Source organism: Aulonocara stuartgranti, assembly GCF_965226115.1.
Source record: "Aulonocara stuartgranti genome assembly, chromosome: 20".
Lineage (NCBI taxonomy): Eukaryota > Metazoa > Chordata > Actinopteri > Cichliformes > Cichlidae > Aulonocara > Aulonocara stuartgranti.
Genome location: NC_138956.1, coordinates 2,223,168 through 2,237,467, shown reverse-complemented (window position 1 = coordinate 2,237,467; position 14,300 = coordinate 2,223,168). Strand labels below are relative to the sequence as shown.

At 41.8% G+C, this 14,300-nt stretch overlaps 1 long non-coding RNA gene across 1 annotated transcript in view; it reads right to left on the bottom strand.

Annotated features, from left to right (window-relative positions):
- Positions 1-979: 979 nt before the first annotated feature.
- LOC309697231 overlaps positions 980-14,300 on the bottom strand; it is a 29,045-nt gene continuing 15,724 nt past the window's right edge. Inside the window, exon 3 of the long non-coding RNA XR_014273775.1 lies at positions 980-1,660. This is a non-coding gene — a long non-coding RNA (uncharacterized lncRNA). The remainder of the gene's footprint in view (positions 1,661-14,300) is intronic.

Below are 14,300 nucleotides of genomic sequence, written 5' to 3'. Positions count from 1 at the left end.
ATTTGATTTCAGGGTGCAGAGACACGCTGTGAGGTTAACTGATGATTCTAAAGGGGCCAAAGATGTGGATGTGAGTGTTAATGTTATTTTTCTCTCTTTGTGTTAGCTCTGTGATAAACTAGCAACCCGTGGGTGTTTTATGCTTGCATGTATTAAGCAGAAATCTTTTCCTAAACCACACCAAATGGTACCAAGTGCAATAAAGAACAAACCACAAAAACAAAGGGTGAGTGGAAACAAAACATCAGTCTAGAACCAATGGTCATACATGAACTCCAGTCTTCTTGGTGAAAATCCTGACCACCACTCCTAAGATGGAGTGGAGCATGTATTTTCCTCTATAATTACATTTGTGATTTCATATCCAAACTGTTGGAAGTAAAAGGAGAAACAGTCTGTTGACAAGTAAAATATGAAACAGCCAGTTACTTTCCATAATTATGGCGTTGCATTAAAGGAAGGATGGCAAAACACAACAATGCTCAGCAGTTGTAAAATTTCCTTTCAAATTTCATAATGTCATTTTTATGTTTGTCTTTTTGTCTGAATCACTACTCTTACACAGACATTTGTGGCAAAGAGAAATAAACATTACTCTTCAGTATAACCAAAAAGTGTACACAGTAGGAAAAAAATCTTAAAAAGACTTAACATTTCTGCAGCCGGGATGCCATATAAATGCTGTACAGTAACAGACATTTACCCACAAAACTGTAAAATACAGTTTAAGAGTTTTAAATTACGCAAGTTCTTGTGAGTTTAGCAGATAATATATGTTAAAAAAGGTGTATAAATATCTTTATATTAAAAAAAAAATCAAATACTTTTGTAATACAAATAATCAGGCTTAATATCACAGAAAAAAACACTGTTATAATTTGTGTTTTGTATTTCATTTTATTTGAACATTTTTACATTTGATCCATATTTAATTTTATGGCTGTTAATGTTATAGATTCCATTAATTAATTCCATTAATGATTTAATAATTATAATATGTAGTTTATATTACTATATAGTCATGAATATATGTAAGAGAACATGTTATGGCAATTATAATGTACTCTTAATTACAGATAATATAAAGTGAAACTTTATTTTGTACCTGATCTATAATTCAAGATTCTTTATTCATCACATGCATAGTTATACAAGTATAACACGCAGTGAAATGTAACCTGACACGCTCCTCGACTTGTGCAAAGGGGGGAGAGAGGAAGAACATTATATATTATATACATTAGGTGAATGTGCAGTAGTAGCATTGTATGCAATGTAATTAAGCTAATGTCAGGTAAAGTGATATTTTACAATGGCGTCTGGACTTCTTTAAGTTGCTTCAAGCAACTTAAAGAAGTCCAGATGCCTTTCTTTCCAAGCTCCTTAGACTGCTACTGTAAGACTGCTTAAGTTCAATGACATTTTTTATATAGCACCAAATCACAGCAACAGTCACCTTAAGCCACTTCATAGTGTCAGGAAAAACCCTACAATAATAGAGAAAATTCCAGCAAACAGCGCCCTTTGAGCAAGCACAGTGGCAACAGTGGGAAGGAAAAACTGCCTTTTAACATGAAGAAATCTCTGGAAGTAGCAGGTTTAGGGTGGGGGAGTCATCTGTTGTGATGAGTTGGAGGGGAGGGAGACAGGACAGAACACACTGTGGAGAGATAGAGATTAATAATAATTAATGACTGAATTCAGAGTGGTTTATAAACACATAGTGAGAGAAACAGATGAGTAAAGAAGAAATACTCATTGCATCATGGGATGACCCCAGCAGCCTAAGCTTATTGCATCATAACTAAAGGAGGATTTGGGATCACTTGATGTGTTTTATGTTTTATCAAAAAGGAACATTTTAATCCTAATCTGGAAAGTAGTGAGAGTGTCTGTCTTCTGAGTCCAAACTGGGAGCTGGTTCTACTGAAGAAGGAATGAATTACAATAGTCCAGCCTAGAAGTAAAAAAATGCATCAACTAGTTTTTCAGCATCACTCTGAAACTAGATGTTTCTAAATTAAAAATATTGCACTAGAAAGCAGTCAAGGACTTCTCCTGGTTAAAAGATTTTTAGAGCAGAGTACAATTACCTCAGTTTTATCTGAGGAAATTAAGAGGTCATCCTGGTCTTTGTCCTTAAGACATTCCTGCAGTTTTACTAATTGGTGTTCGTCATCCGACTTCGATGACAGATAAACCTGGGTATCATCTGCATAGCAACAAAAATGTATGCTATGCCTTTGAGTTATAGTCCCAAAGGTAAGCATGTATAATGTACACAGAATTAACCTTTGTGTATGAAAAGGACTCCACATTTACATTAACAAGTTGAAATCTATTTGATAGCTATTATTCAAACCACTGCAGTGGAGTACCTTTTATTTCTAATACTCTAATCGCTGTAATAAAATATTTTGGTCAACAGTATTTGCTGCAGATGATCAGTTAACTCTTTACAAGTACTCTTTCAAAAAAATCTTTTAAGTAAAAGAAAGATTGGCTATTGGATTATAATTGGCCAAGATAGCGGGGTCAGATGATAGCTTTTTAAGTAATGGTTTACTTACTGAAATCTTAAAGACCTGTGGTGCATATCCCATTAATAGAGAGAGATCGATCATTTAAGGCTGAAGCAGTAATTAATGGTAGGACTTCCTTGAGCAGTCTTGAAGAAATGGGATCTGGTAGATTCATCACTTTGCCTTCATCTTTATTTTTACTTATTTATACAGGGAGATATTTCGCATTTGAAGCTGTGGTTGAACTAGATAAATTATTGAACAATGAGATTTAGTTTTAGGGTGACCGCTCTTATACAGTTTGGGCATAATTACTTCCTGGTCTTAGGCTGGAACGCTAAACTTTGAATCACATTGAATATGACAAGTTTCCCTGTGCTGCCTATACCGGAAGAATTCTGGCCACTTATAGACTAAAAACTTGTGCTTCACCCCAGGTACAGCTCACAACAGGTACAGCGAAGGTTCACAAGTAAAGTGAATAAATTAGATTCAGAATACTTTATTAATATCTAGGGAAATTATGGGGGTTACGGTTGTGCCAGGACACTAACATTAAGAAAAACAGAAACAAAAAAACCCAACAAAAACAGACTAGACCAGTCTGTCTCAAAGTGTGGTACGCGTAACACTAGTGGTACGCGGGAAAACTCCAAATTTTTTTAAGATTAAATAATATACCATTGTGGAGGTATGCAAAGACGACACGAGAGTTTCCGAGGCTCTTCTGGGAGCCGGAGTCAACCAGAAAACGTGTCCCCGAGCTTGAGTTCTCTATAAAGAGTAGCCTTTCCTTATCATAAGGCGTCGTGGCCACTACGAAGCACTGGCGGGTTCGTTTCCCTGCAAAGGTGCCACAGCGCTGTCACGCTGATGGTTAAAACACAGCCATCATGCTGCGATCCCAGCCACCATTGATGAGTTGGAGGCCCCCGGGAGAATCGATGGGGCCGTCGGTGAGTCGGGAACTATCGCCTGGGTGCCGAAGCCCCTAGTAGTCAGGAGAATGCGATCTGCTTCTTCTGCAAGTGAGTGGTTATCCTTTGTGGCCAGTAGCGGGGAGTTGTCGAGGCCAGCTCGCACCGGCAACTGTCGGAGGAAGACGTGAGTGAAGAGGAGTCTGCCGTCATCCGTTCCTAGCAAGGACAGTGTGCTCTCCGTGAGCTCGAGTGCGGTACCATCACCCAGGCCCGAGAGAGAGAGGAGTTTCTTGGCCACTCTGCATCAGAGAGGGAGTAGCGCCACAGCAGCAGTGCCTTGAGAGCGGGGTATTTCTCTTGGGTGAGAAGTGAAGCTGGAGGATGAACGCTAACTTTTATTCCACTCAGTGAGGGTTACCGATGGTTAGGAACAAATGTAACTGCATGGCAGGATGCTGTTAACGGACCAAACTTCAGTCTGGAAAACAACTGCAATGTAAGGTTAGTCATTAATTTAGTGCTGCATGGGCTGTAGTTACATCGTAAGGTTTTAAAAACGGAGCTTTAAAATGAATAGTGATGATAAAAACCGAGAGGCCGACAGTGATCACTGACCTTTATGGGGGCTCGTTCAGATTAAATAGAACAAAATAAAAGCATTAATAAATGCAGAGTAGTTTGGACTCAGAAGCAGGTTTCATCAGGTCATCACTTAAAGATTGGATATTCCACCTGTTGTGAATGTTTTAATGCAGTACAGTTGTTATTATTATCATTTGTCACATCCTGTTTATGATATTAAAAATAAATAATGTTTATACAAGAAATAAAATTGACTCATGTAAACTGTATGTAGAGTTAAATATAGGCCTATACTACTGTACTTTAATGTCGGTCATAAGGGTGGTACTTCAAGAGCCATATATTTTATGAGGTGGTACTCATTGTGAAAAGTTTGAGAACCACTGCACTAGACTATTAGCAATACAATATGTCAAGATATAAGGAATAGTACAATATATACACTATAAACAAATCACCAAATAATAAATATCCGGGGTTGACAGATGTGATTATAAATGAATATCAAGAAAATAGACAGCAACATTATTAAGTAGAAAGGGAGATGGCCAGAGGCAGGAATGATTTCCTGTGTCCTTCAGTGGTGATTTTTGGTAATCTCAGTCTCTCACTGAACGTGCTCCTGTGGCTAGCCATGTGGCTAGTCATGGACTGTGTGGGAGGTATCCAGCATTGTCCTTATCTTGGACAACATCCGCCTCTCCGACACCACTTTAAGAGAGTCCAGCTCCATACCCACAACATTACTGGCCTTACGGATCAGTTTATTGAGTCTATTGTCATCAGCAACCCTCAACCTGCTGCCCCAGCATGCAACAGCATAGAGGACAGCACTGACCGCAACAGACTCATAGAAAATCCTGAGCATTGAAAATCAGGATTTTCTAAAACAGATAAAACAGTTTGCCATCCTTGAGGAAAGGTGGCCAAACATCATTGCTCACTTCTTATCCCTTCTATTTTTTTTCCTTCTATTTATTTTACATTTCGTTAGTGTCCTTGTTATGACTAGCATCACGAAACAGTAGCTGCAGCCCATTCAGATTGCTGACCTAATCCAGGTCCTCTAGAATAGCCTATTCATATGTGGTCTTGCCGTGTCTCCCAGTAAAGAGTGCGGTAGAGAGACCAGCACACAGACTGCTACACGCGGAAAGGAGGACAGGGCTGTAGAAATGCATCAACCCAGCAGCAGGATCAGTATCTCCTCCTTTGTGTGAGGAGGCTACTCGTGCATGTTTCTGACAAAACTGTCAGAAACCGACTCCGTGAGAGCCCAACTTCTCTTAGTGAGACCTGTGCCAATAGCCCACCACCGTGGAGAGCAGGCTTGCGCAGTTTTTGTTAGCACCGAAAGACCACCAACTCTCTTTTTTTTTAGAAGAAAAAAAAAAAGAACAAGTAGAGAAAAAAACAAAACAAACAACAACAATAAATCAACAATAAAGTGCTAGTGCTTATCCTTATAGATTAATATTAACATTAATCAACATTAGTTAATATTAATATTAATGACTACTTGCTCCTCTGTTGAAGCAAATTAATAATGCTGGAATATCTTAAATGAAGTGGAACAGCCACTTCCGGCAATAGCAGGAAAATTTGTGCACGGTCATATGGTGGACTACGAAGAGATTTCTCGTGCTGGTAATTTTTCTAAGCATTTAAGTAATGGTTTCCAGTAAGTAAAAAGTCTATTCGACGAGCCTCTGAGGGAGAATTCTATCTTCTCCAAATTTAGAAGTCCTTGGACATAGGGGTCAAACTCTGGCCCGCGGGCCAAATTTGGCCCGCAGCCTAATTACATTTGGCCCGCGAAGCCATACCAAATTACTATTAGAGCTGGCCTACTGGTATTACACAGCTACTATATATATATTGTTTAGTATTAAGCTTTGCTTGTTCCATATTCAGTTTTTCAGCAAAACTTGTTTGAGTCCATAAGAAAAGATTCATTCTTATATCTGGAGGAAGATTTTTTTTTCAATAAATATTAATGTTAGCCCGCGACCTTGTTCCAGTTTTGAATTTTGGCCCACTGTGTATTTGAGTTTGACACCCCTGTTCTAGGATGTCATGTAACCAGACTTTGATTAATGGTGGCTGAGATGATTTCCACAACAACAAAATTCATTTTCGGGCAATAAGAGAAGCAAAGGCAATAAGATTATTTTGGATAGCTGTGATACTAAGGTTATTTGGTGGTTTGCCAAAAATAGCAATATGTGGAGTCGGAGTTGGATTTATACCTAATATATCTGAAATTGTTTTGAAGAATTGATGCCAAAATTCAGACAGCCTGAGGCACGCCCAAACATATGAGTAAGGTTGCAAGGTGTCTGTGAGCATCTATTACATTTATCATCAAATTTATCTGGATATAATTTTGACATTTTTTCTTTACTGCTGTGGTGGAGAAACTAGTTTGTAAAGGTAGGAAATATGGCCCTTTGACAAAGTATTAGCTCTAAGAACCAAGTCTATTCCTCTGGGAGTTTGGATTTGTGGGAATAAAGTTGAACACTTCTTTGCAAAATGTCAAAACTGGAAATACTGGAAAAAAATCAGATTTATTGAAATTAAAGCAAGTAAATAATTCATTGAAACTTGCAAAAACATAATTTACGTATAAATGACCTAGACTACAAAGTCCTTTATCTTCATCTTTGCTGGAACGAATAAATGATTTTGCAAATCTGGGTTGCTGGAGGGAGGGTGAGCCATCCAAAGTGGCGTCTTATTTGTGACCAAATTTTTAATGTTCCAGCAACAACTGGGTTGGAAGGTAGGCTTAATAAGGATGATTGTAAGGTATCGCATGCTAAAGCACATGATGACGAGGAACAGGAGGCCGCTTCACTCTGACACCAATTAGTATGGGGAGACGTACACCACGATAATATTTTATACATGCTGGATGCCCAATAATACCCAATTAGATAAGGCAGTCCTAATCCTCCAGCTGATCTATCTCTATAGAGAAGTGAACGACTAGCCCTTGGATGTTTACCAGCACAAATGAACAATGATATAGCGTCATTTATAGTCCTAAAAAATGTTTTAGCTTTCATTGTAAGTAAGGTAAAATTCTGTTCTCGCATTAATCGCAGAGGTCATGTAAATGCAATGCTGAGATATTTGAACCCTGACTTAGCCATTTTAAAGGGTATAGTTGATGTACAGTGGGGCAAAAAAGTATTTAGTCAGCCACCGATTGTGCAAGTTCCCCCACTTAAAATGATGACAGAGGTCAGTAATTTGCACCAGAGGTACACTTCAACTGTGAGAGACAGAATGTGAAAAAAAAAATCCATGAATTCACATGGTAGGATTTGTAAAGAATTTATTCGTAAATTAGGGTGGAAAATAAGTATTTGGTCACCTCAAACAAGGAAAATCTCTGGCTCTCACAGACCTGTAACGTCTTCTGTAAGAAGCTTTACTGTCCCCCACTCGTTACCTGTATGAATGGCACCTGTTTGAACTCATCATCTGTATAAAAGACACCTGTCCACAGCCTCAAACAGTCAGACTCCAAACTCCGCCATGGCCAAGACCAAAGAGCTTTCGAAGGACACCAGGAAAAGTATTGTAGACCTGCACCAGACTGGGAAGAGTGAATCTACAATAGGCAAGCAGCTTGGTGTGAAAAAATCAACTGTGGGAGCAATCATCAGAAAATGGAAGACATACAAGACCACTGATAATCTCCCTCGATCTGGGGCTCCACGCAAGATCTCATCCCGTGGGGTCAAAATGATCATGAGAACGGTGAGCAAAGATCCCAGAACCACACGGGGGGACCTGGTGAATGACCTGCAGAGAGCTGGGACCAAAGTAACAAAGGTCACCATCAGTAACACACTACAACGGCAGGGAATCAAATCCCGCAGTGCCAGACGTGTTCCGCTGCTGAAGCCAGTGCATGTCCAGGCCCGTCTGAAGTTTGCCAGAGAGCACATGGATGATACAGCAGAGGATTGGGAGAATGTCATGTGGTCAGATGAAACCAAAGTAGAACTTTTTGGTATAAACTCAACTCGTCGTGTTTGGAGGAAGAAGAATACTGAGTTGCATCCCAAGAACACCATACCTACTGTGAAGCATGGGGGTGGAAACATCATGCTGTGGGGCTGTTTTTCTGCCAAGGGGACAGGACGACTGATCCGTGTTAAGGACAGAATGAATGGGGCCATGTATCGTGAGATTTTGAGCCAAAACCTCCTTCCATCAGTGAGAACTTTGAAGATGAAACGAGGCTGGGTCTTCCAACATGGCAATGATCCAAAACACACCGCCCGGGCAACAAAGAAGCATTTGAAAGTCCTGGAGTGGCCTAGCCAGTCTCCAGACCTCAACCCCATAGAAAATCTGTGGCGGGAGTTGAAAGTCCGTGTTGCTCGGCGACAGCCCCAAAACATCACTGCTCTCGAGAAGATCTGCATGGAGGAATGGGCCAAAATACCAGCTACTGTGTGTGCAAACCTGGTAAAGACCTATAGTAAACGTTTGACCTCCGTTATTGCCAACAAAGGTTATGTTACAAAGTATTGAGTTGTATTTTTGTTATTGACCAAATACTTATTTTCCACCCTGATTTACCAATAAATTCTTTACAAATCCTACCATGTGGAGTCATGGATTTTTTTTTCACATTCTGTCTCTCACAGTTGAAGTGTACCTCTGGTGCAAATTACTGACCTCTGTCATCATTTTAAGTGGGGGAACTTGCACAATCGGTGGCTGACTAAATACTTTTTTGCCCCACTGTAGGTATGTCTGCAGCCATTTGGTTAACTGGAAAGTATTCGCTTTTGGAAATGTTAAGCCTATATCCCGATAGGTATCCGAAGGAGTTTAATACTGACAAAATGTGTGGGATATTTAATAAAGGATCATTCACATAAAGAAGCAAGTCATCTGCATAAAGCGACACCTGATGTTTTATACCCCATCTATTAATCCCTCCGAATCTTTCCACCATTTTTAAAGCTACTGAAATAACTGGTTCAATCGCTAATGCAAATAGTAACGGGGATAATGGGCACCCCCGTCTTGTTCCCCGAAAAAGTGGGAAAGGAGTGGAGCGTTGATTATTTGTACAGACAGAGGCACAGGGAGAGGAGAAGAGTAGTTTGACCCATGAGACAAAATTATTATTAAAACCAAACTGTCTTAGAGAGAAGAAAAGATAGACCCACTCCACTCTATCGAAAGCCTTCTCGGTGTCAAGAGATATTATGGCTTCTGGAACATTAGAAGATGATGAAGAAAGAATGACACCAAGAAGTCTTCTTATGTTGGAATGTAAACGTCTTCCCTTTGTTATCTTCTGATCCTCTGAAATATTTGAGGGCATGATTGATTCTAATCGCCGGGCTAGAATTTTTGCGAGAATTTTAACGTCTATGGGAGGAGTGATATTGGCCAATAAGATGTGCAGCTCAGTGGGTCTCTGCCTTTTTTAAAAAAAAATTAGGAGAATAGTGGCTTGCATGAGTGTGGTACAATCCTCTTTCTTGAAATGTTCTTCTCTTTTGATTGGAGTACATCTTTCCACATGTTAAACTCAATGCAAAAACTCAATCAGCAATCAGTAATTAAATGTAGAATCCACTACATACTTGACTTACTTGTTATTTCTCTCTGTAAAGTATTTTGTGAATTGTCTGTGAAAAATTCTATATAAATAAATTTTACTGAGGTAATTTTTTGGGGGGAATTTAATCAGCACATAAGCTACGCCCATTAAGCGCTAGTTTAACTGCTTAATAGTTAGCTGACTCTTCTGTTAACTATATGCAATATGTCTGGTCATAGATGTTTAATACCGTGCTCAAATGAGCTTTGTTTCTTATATTAGCCAGCTAATGCTACTCAGTGCTACTCGAGAAATATCTGAAAAGACCCCCACGACAAGGAATTGGATAAGCATAGAAAATGAATGGAAGTATCTGAAAAGATGCTATTAATTGTGTTTTTACTTATAGGAACTTAATTTTTACAGACATTTAACATTTTATTCTTCAAACTCTTAACGTTAAATATAAATCTATGTAGAAGACCCATTTTCTGCTTTTACTTTAAATCAAATCAAAATCAAATCAAATCACTTTTATTGTCACATCACATGTGCAGGCACACTGGCACAACACATGCGAGTGAAATTCTTGTGTGCGAGCCCCACAAGCAACAGAGATGTGCAAACACAACAACACAAACGAGCAAAATACAAGAATGGCCAACCTGAAACTAATAAATATATGTACAATATATAATAGTGTATGCATTTCTGGATGTGTATACTAAATATTTTCCTACGTGTGTGTGTGTGTGTGTGTGTGTGTGTGTGTGTGTGTGTGTGTGTGTGTATACACATTTTTACAAATTAAATAGTAAAAAAAATAAAAATAAAATAATAATAATAATAATAATAATAATAATAATAATAAAATATATAAAATATACAGAGTTGAATATGTGCAAAACAGTGGCGTTACTGTACAGTATGGAGTGCATAATGTTGAAGTTCCAGTAGTGAAGCTGAGGTGTCTATGACGTGTTCAGCAGTCTGATGGCCTGATGGAAAAAGCTGTCTCTCAGTCTGCTGGTACGGGACCGGATGCTGCAGAACCTCCTTCCTGATGGAAGCAGTCTGAACAGTTTATGGCTGGGGTGACTGGAGTCCTTGATGATCCTCCCCGCTTTCCTCAGGCAGCGCTTCCTGTAGATGTCTTGGAGGGAGGGAAGCTCACCTCCAATTATCCGTTCAGAGCACCGCACTACTCTCTGGAGAGCTTTGCAGTTGTAGGCGGTGCTGTTGCCATACCAGGTGGTGATGCATCCAGTGAGGATGCTCTCAATGGCACAGTGATAGAAGATCCTGAGGATGCGGGGGCTCATGCCGAATCTTTTCAGTCTCCTGAGAAAGAAGAGGCGCTGCTGCGCCTTCTTCACTGTTTTGTTTGTGTGTACTGACCACGTAAGATCCTCAGCCAGATGTACTCCAAGGAACCGGAAGCTGCTCACTCTCTCCACAGCAGCGCCGTTGATGGTGATGGGGGTGTGTACTTCTCTGCACCTCCGGAAGTCCACTATCAACTCCTTTGTCTTTGCGACGTTGAGGGTGAGATGGTTGTCTTGACACCAGTGGGTCAGGGCGCTGACCTCCTCCCTGTAAGCCGTCTCATCACCGTTGGTGATAAGACCCACCACTGTAGTGTCGTCCGCAAACTTCACAATGATGTTGGAGCTGTTAGTGGCTGTGCAGTCGTAGGTGTAGAGTGAGTACAGGAGAGGGCTCAGTACACACCCCTGTGGAGCACCAGTGTTCAGTGTGATGGGGGATGAGGTGATGCTGCCCAGTCTGACCACCTGGCGTCTGTCAGACAGGAAGCTAAGGATCCAGCTGCAGAGGGAGCTGCTCAGTCCTAGATCCTGCAGTTTCCTGTCCAGCTTCGAGGGAACGATGGTATTGAATGCTGAGCTGTAATCTACAAACAGCATTCTCACATATGTGTCTCTCTTCTCCAGGTGTGACAGGGCAGTGTGTAGTGTCAGGGCTATGGCATCATCAGTGGACCTGTTGTGGCGGTATCCAAACTGTAGAGGGTCCAGTGAGTCGGGTAGTGCAGAGCAGATGAAGTCCCTGACCAGCTTCTCGAAGCATTTGCTTACGATGGGGGTCAGGGCTACAGGTCGCCAGTCGTTCAATGAGGAGATGGTGGAGGATTTGGGTACAGGGACGATGGTGGCCATTTTGAAGCAGGCTGGGACTACAGACAGAGAGAGGGAAAGGTTGAAGATGTGCGTGAACACTCCAGCCAGCTGAGCCGCGCATGACTTGAGGGAATCCCGTCCGGACCAGTAGCTTTGCGCGCGTTCACCTTCCTGAAGCACTTCCGCACATCCTCCTCAGACACAGTGTGCGCACTGACGTCATCCGCGGTGCGCACACTGTCCGGTCTCATGGTGTTCGCTGCGTCGAATCTAGCGTAGAATACGTTTAGATCCTCACACAGAGAGGCCGTGGTCTGCGGTGTGCTGGTTTTCCCTCTAAAGTCTGTGATCGTGTTTAGTCCCTGCCACATACTCCGCGGGTTGTCAAACTGTTGCTCCACCCTGTCCCTGTACTCACGTTTGGCTGCTTTGATCGTCTTCCGGAGTTGGTAATGTGCGTGTTTGTAGTCCGATGTGTTCGCGGAGGCAAAGGCGGTGTTCCGTGCCGCGCGAACATCTCCGTTAATCCAGGGTTTTTGATTTGGGAAGGATTTGACTGTTCTGGATGGGACGACATCTTCCACGCATTTCCTGATAAATCCACAGACTGAGTCTGTGTACTCATCAATGTCTCTGGCGGCCACGTGAAACATTTCCCAGTCCGCGTGATCAAAACAGTCCCGCAGCGCAGACTCTGATTGGTCCGTCCAACAGTGCACCGCCCTCCGGGTTGGAGCTTCCTGTTTCAGCTTCTGCCTGTAGGCGGGCAGGAGCAGGATGGAGCAGTGATCTGATTGGCCGAATGGGGCGCGGGGGAGGGCTTTGTACGCATCCCGGAAAGAGGTGTAACAGTGGTCGAGTAGCCGGTTTCCACGTGTGTTAAAAAGGATGTGTTGATGGAGTTTTGGTGAGACTTTCTTCAGGTTTCCCTTATTAAAGTCTCCGGCTGTGATAAACGCTGCCTCTGGGTGTGCGGTTTCCTCGCTGCTGATCGCGCTGTACAGTTCCCTGAGTGCTCGGTCAGTGTCGGCTTGTGGGGGAATGTAAACAGCCGTAATAATCACTGCTGTAAATTCCCTCGGTAGCCAGAATGGCCGGCACTTAATCATCAGGTACTCCAGGTCCGGTGAGCAGAAGGATTTGACCGGGTGCACGTTCGCATAATCACACCAGCTGTTGTTGATCATGAAACATACACCACCGCCTCTGCTTTTCCCAGTAAGATCCTGTGACCTGTCCGCGCGGTGCACGGAGAACCCCGGTAGTTGTATTGCGGAGTCCGGTACTTTGTCCGATAGCCAGGTTTCTGTGAGGCAGACCACGCAGCAGTCCCGCATCTCTCGCTGGAATGAGATCCGTGCCCGAAGCTCGCACAGCTTGTTCTCCAGAGACTGCACATTAGCCAGTAATAAACTGGGTAACGGTGGTCTGTAAGTGCGCCGTCTCAGTCGAACCAGAACGCCAGATCTTCTCCCTCTGCGTCGGCGTTTGCGGCCTCCAGGGCCAGAGAACAAAGGCGTCTCAGGTGAGATGAATGGGGGGTCTGCAAACGGAGCGTCCGTGTTGCAAAACTTGAACTCCGGAAAGTTATAAGAAAGACCGTCTTTTATGTCCAGTAAGGTTTGTCGGTCGTACACAAGGAGACAAGTGCTGCTCGTGAAAAAATAAAGGAAAAGTAAAATTAAACACAGAAGAAAGCCGTTGCTTGGGGGAGCTCGCGACGAGGCTGCACAGCAAATTCAAAAGTGTTAAATGTTTTGGTGTTAATAGTCTTCTTGCAAAAGTAGAGTTAATTTTACTCTAAGCAGAGTCACATTCTTTTAATGTAACTCTGAGGTGTAAAATGATAGTAGTTAAAATCGAGTGTTAAAAATGAGTGTTTCTATGTCAAATCTGGAGGTGTTACAATGGAAACATTAACTCTTGACCTCTTAACTCTGAACTCCTACAGGGGCTATGACACCAACAGAGTAAATTCACAGACTCCGCCCCCAGCACGGCTCCAATCGAAGCTGAAGTGAAGCCGTTTCAGAACATTTTGCTCTACATATTTGAGTTGTTTGCCATGCTTGGTAAGTCATGTTTTCCAAAGATTGTTTCAATTATTATTATTAACTTTTACTTCTGTGGCTCTTTGGAGTTGAGACAAAGCTGTGTGAAAGGCATTAGCCATGTTGCTCGCTGATAGCATAATATTCTGTTTTAGCTAGCTGAAAGGTATTGTTTGCGGGCAAATACCACAGCCTTGAAAAAAAGCTTGCATGTGAATTTTCAGTCAAACTTTTGGTCAAATACACCTAAAACAATGTCTAGAATGTGAAATGTTGGTATAATGGTGCTACTTGAAGCCTGAAAACGATCGCCCATAAAAACAAACAAACAAACGAGCAAAAAGCAGTAGCAGGCGTCCTGACTGGGTTCTACGTTAGCATAGATCCCTCCAGAGTTTTGTGCACACGGTTTAGGTAAAAATGAAAAAGGTTGCGGTTTTACATTTAGTTCAGTATTACCTGTTGTCTGTGTCCTTGTCTTTTGGGAAAATACTTTACACAAGTAA